General features: G+C 35.2%; 1 protein-coding gene across 1 annotated transcript in view; it reads right to left on the bottom strand.

The window, feature by feature from the left end:
• The window catches only part of LOC119597322 (nuclear factor related to kappa-B-binding protein-like), a gene marked incomplete in the record, with an annotated part of 59,298 nt that overhangs the window by 33,722 nt on the left and 19,680 nt on the right, over positions 1-5,896 (bottom strand).

The following is a 5,896-nucleotide window of genomic DNA, read 5'->3' as shown; positions in this document are numbered from 1 at the left end:
AGTAAACTTTTGTAGTTGCATGGATTTTTTTTTTTTTTTTTTTTTTTTTTAAGTTTGTGACACTTGTTACTTTAAAAGACAGGATATAGGTTTGTTCTATATTTCAATGTGATTAAAATGAGTCGAATGTTCTATTCCGTCGCATAAAAATTGCATCCGTTTTAGTATTCCTCTTCCCCAGACTGCAAGCATAGAGTATCAGCTGGATTTTTTTTTTTTTTTTTTTTTTTGGGGGGGGGGAGTCACTACAGTTGAAAATTGTATGGTATAGTTTTAGTGGTATTTGCACCCTCCAGGCACGAAGTCCCAAAAAACAGGCTATCATGCAAACCCAAAATTCCAGCGATATTTCGTCATTCAGCAATAAATACAAGATCGGTGCATCTGGACCTTTGTTGTTTATTACTCTATATATTATGTTCTGTATGAAGGCAATGTCCATTTTCCTCTGTCTTTGTGTATAGCTCTCGGTGACATTAACATTTTCAGTGTTACACAGCTGTAAGGCAGAAGATAAACAGCCTCTAATGGATAGAGAGACAGAAAATAAGACACTTCATCTTTAGTGTTTCTTTTGCAAGTTAGTAATAAGAAAGTTGTGCAACATGTAATTCTATGGTATACATTTACAGGAAAATCTTATGACACTATCATAAAGAAAGGTAAAACTACACTCACTGATGCATGAAATAATTTGCTAAGGCAAATAATAACATCAGAAACAAAAAATATAGATTGCGACAAAAACCTTGTATAGAATAAGACCACCACGATCGGGTAGGGTCTGGGAATGGGGCCTCCATTGAGGAAACACGGAGATAGGGTGAGGGTCTGTGTCTGAAAAACATAAAATATATACTTATATTTATCCACATACAGCATGCTCATAGATTGGTGTGGCCGCCATACATCCACTATGTGTAGCCTGGCAGGATAGTGAGTATTATCATAATTTCAAGATAAACAGTACATAAAATCAATAAATCAATGAATTACTATTTCAGTCATGACTTAGAAATAGCAGTTATTTAGTATATAATCATGACACATGTGAGAGCTATTTTTATACCTACTCAAAAGTTAAATGTATTTTACTGATGTGCTTTAGATTTAATCAGTGTCCCTTTGCTTGGAAGCAGATCCAACTCTTGGAAAAAACAATTTCAAGAAGTTTGATTAATTTACAGACAGAAAACAGCTGAAACTAGCACTAAGTCAACAGATCATTCAAAAAGTGAGGCCAGTGTCAATTCCCATTTTGTCTAGATGTTTTGGGATAAATTATTCAAGATCATCAGTACTTTCATAACCTTGGCAGGAAGAGATATTGCTGCAGAAGGCTGTATTGATTGCAAAACATGTATATTGACAATCCATCCTGGAGATCTATTGAATAAAGAAACAGTTCAAGTAATATCTACTTTCAAGGTGCATTTTGTATGTTTATTGATACTTTTTTGCGCACTGGTTACAGTAATCATTGTTCACATTGCCATGCATTAGACCAATGGTTATTAACCTTTTAACTACCATCCCCCCCCTTTAGGAATTTGTCCTTCCCTCCACATCTCCTTTGTATCTGTAAATAAAATTTCCTCCCAGATTTTAAAGAAAATTATAAGTATGTTTTGTTAGTCTTTTTAATGAGTATGAAATAGTGGCATTATAATTAAACTCTCCATTATGTGATCATGCTCTCATTAAGAGAATAACAAAGATAATTAGAGAAATACTACTTTTTTTCCAAGGGCTGGTGCCCCCTTTGGAAAATACTGAAACCCCCTTAGGAGGGCTCACCCCCCAGGTTAAGAACCACTTTATTAGACAGAAATCAATTAGATTTACAAGTAATGTCCCCTACCCCTAAGAAATTAACATAAAATCTATCTGACTGCAATACAAAAAAGTGAAATTCATTCTAATCACATAAAAAATCATATAAAAACATATATCTTGTCTTGGAAAAACATATTACAAGAAATACATCCTCCTGAAGTTCTATCTCTTTAGCTGTGTTTGCAGTGCACTGACATGGAAACCATTTGGCACAGAAGTGTGAGTCACTGTACATGTAATGAAATGTCTTAAAGTAAGATTGGATTATTAGTCCGAGGCTAGTTTTGACTAGTTGTCAGTTGTTGGCAAATTGAAACTCCAGCATTTTTTCCCAAAAAAGTGTCTACAAATTTACCTCAGACAAAACAAAATCACAGCTGTCTAACCTTTATAAACTCCGAGTAGGCAAAGCAGCTGCTGTTAGTATTATATTTGTCTATTTTCACTTTGCAATGGTAAAGCCACAGGTAAACAGTGTAGAATTAATAGATTCCAAGTGTTTTTTTTTTAGTGTGGGTTATGGTTATCATTTATTGAAACTGTACAATACTATTTTGTTTACAAATATGTTGTTATATTTCTTTTATTATTTGTTTATTTTTACACATTTCAAGATTTTGTTGTCTCATTAGCTGTGCTTAATATTTGTTAGACATTTTTTTTTATCATTAACCAATTTATTTAAGTGGCCATTTCCTTTTCTAACCTGTTATAAATAATGATCACATCTAGTATTATCATTAGCAGTATAGCAACCAAATTTACTTTATTTGTCATACAGTAATTATGAATTTTGGTTGATCTTGTGCATTAAATTGATTATTTTTTTCCTCCATACACTTTGCATAAAAGGAGCAAATTGATAACAGAGGAGACCCCTAAAAAGAAATAAAATTATTTGAAGTTGTAGAAGTCAGAATAAGTTGTCCTTTTTAGAATTTTGGCAAATAATTATTCTGAACTATATCAAACTAGATTATTTACTGAATGTAGATGCTTCAAGCTTTAAGATAAAGCAATTATATTATAGATTACTATGTTATCACTTGTAAGCTCTATACCATACCGTGTCTTGACAATAATGTTTTGTGTTTCCTGAAAATATATATGGTTATTACCACAGAATGAACGGTAGATATAGATAAAATAATAGTTCGTCATTTTCTGTCTTTTCTTTTTAGTTTAGGGTGAGTCAGAAAATTTCAATATAGTATTAGATTAATTGAGGTCAATAAGAGATAAGCAAAGTTTGCTTCACAGTTTAGAAAAAGATAAATTGATTATGCACTTCTTTTCTCCTCTCTTTTTTGTTGTTGTCATGGAGGAACAGAAGAATTTTTTAAATATGCTGAGGAACAAGAGAATTTTTACAGTGTACATTATCTTCGTTGATAACAATCATAGAACTACTGTTAGTAATGGCAGAGCCAACAGTAAAAGATTGTCTAAAGATAAAAATAAGGATGTTGCACATTAATTGTACTAGAAACAATACCGATGACAAATCATGATGTAAATACAATGTCAATTCTGATTGATTTTGGAATTTGTGAAGTCTTGTAACCTTATACATATATGTGTGTGTATGTATATGTATATATGTATATATATATTTAAATATATATATATGTATATATATTTACACATATTTACACACACACACGCGCACGCACGCACACACGCACGCACGCACGCACGCACGCACGCACGCACGCACGCACGCACGCACGCACGCACGCACGCACGCACGCACGCACGCACGCACGCACGCACACACACACCCACACACACCACACACACACACACACACACACACACACACACACATACATATACTTGGAATTTGTGAAGTTTTGTAACCGTCTTATACATATATGTGTATGTGTACGCACGCACGCACGCAAACACGCACGCACGCACGCACACACACGGTTACAAGACTTCACAAATTCCAAGTATATGTATGTGTGTGTGTGTGTGTGTGTGTGTGTGTACATACATATACGTATATATATGTGTGTGTGTACAAATAAGCACGCACGCACGCACGCACCCCCCCACCCACCCACCCACCCACACACACACAAACACACACACACACACACCACACACACACACCCACACACACACACACACACACCACCACAACACACACACCACACACACACACACATACACTTGGAATTTGTGAAGTCTTGTAACCGTCTTATACATATATGTGTATATATGTATATATATGTATATATATATATATATATATATATATATATATTTATATATTTATATATATACACACGTGTGTGTGTGTGTGTGTGTGTGTGTGTGTGTGTGTGTGTGTGTGTGTGTGTGTGTGTGTGTGTGTGTGTGTGTGTGTGTACAAACATATAGGTATGTGTACACACAGCGCAAACACACACACACACACACACACACCAATTTTTTTTTTTTTTTTTTTTTTTTTTTTTTTTTTTTTTTTTTTTTTTTTTTTTTTTTTGTGGGGGGATCCATTTCAAAAGTGTGAGCTTCAAATACCAGCATACGTTTAGTGTGGGCATTCTCTTTAATATTTGGAGAGTACACTCTAAGGTAAATATACCTTGCAGACTTCAACAAATTTCTTTATTATTCCATTTGCGAATTTTTCAAGCATTTTTTTTTAACATTCTTCACTAAAGTGCAACACACTTGATTCAGAAGACTACCAAAGTAAATATTCTGTCATTATAATTTATTTGTAAGTTATAAGCTGAACTTTTGACAAGCCCATTTAACAATTATTTATTCAATCATATCATGTGAGGGGGTTGGACTCTCGGCCGAGTGGCGGACACCCAGCGGTTTCAACGCGCGGCATACAAATACCACCAGCGTTAGCTTCGGCTACTTCCCATCCACCACGATGGCAGCTGCTGGACGATGGGCATTGGCCAGTGGGGTTTCCTTTGGGGTTTCCTTTGTCTGGAAACAAGCCCGTAAATTAGTATTGTATATTATCATGAGATTATTTGTAATCTCTAATAATGACACTTTTCCTGCTGTTACTGGTAGTATTATAGATTGCAATAAAAGAAAGAACCGCACAGTTTGGTAGATGACAACCTTTGTTGTTCCGAGGCCCATGTTGGTAAATTTTCTGTTCACTTCGTCCCGGGCGCAGCGAGAGCACATCATCTCACCTTGTTTTCACACCGGAGATACAGAAAGCGTAGATCTGTAAAAATATAGTATTTATTTATTTATTTTATCTATCTATTTTATCGAGACAAAGATGTCCGCAAGGGGTTTGGGGTTATGATAATTATTTGATAATTGTCAGGTTAGTGATAAATATTTGGTAGTTGAGTTAATGATAATTATCCCATGATTGACACTTAGGTGATAATTGATAGGTTGATGACGATTATTATTTTTTTTTTGTTGACAGGTCAATGATGATAATTACGTGAAATGCAAAAAGTCCTTGCTTTCCTTCAATGACCACCAAACACACTAGTGGATCTTCACCTTTGTAAAAGTGCAATACTAGTAACTAAAGAGACTACATTGTAAATGGATTGGTTCAGTTATTTTAACATTGAAATAAGTTATTGTCAAGACTTGTTGAAACAATCATAAATCTCATTATTAGTTATCGACTTCAGATTCACTATGATCAAATTAGTGTAATGCAATAAAACATATCGTTACTGTATGTGAATCCGTAGTTTCTAGCTTCTAGTGTTTTTCCAAAACCTGGGTTCCACTATTCTTAGACATTGGACCTCACTCATACCGGGATTATCGCCATTTTTTAGCCAGGTCTGCTGTCTGGAGAACTAGAAGAGCCCCACCGGAAGCGCTTTACCCAAATCTTGCGCGTTTTTTCACGGCCAAGGAAGGTTTACAGTATATGATCATATTGAAGGTTTATCAACTATTAATATGTAGTTGTAAAACGTGCCAAACCCATACGAGTGTCAGTTGTACAGCTAGGCGGCCGTAGATGGTTTCCGGGATCAGAGTTGAGGCTGGCCTCCTTCACCTTTGGGAATGTCTTAGTGCGATCCTCTTTGGGGGACCA

Source organism: Penaeus monodon, chromosome 39 (assembly GCF_015228065.2).
Source record: "Penaeus monodon isolate SGIC_2016 chromosome 39, NSTDA_Pmon_1, whole genome shotgun sequence".
Lineage (NCBI taxonomy): Eukaryota > Metazoa > Arthropoda > Malacostraca > Decapoda > Penaeidae > Penaeus > Penaeus monodon.
Note: the sequence above shows the minus strand (reverse complement) of the source record. Positions and strands in the feature narration are given on the sequence as shown.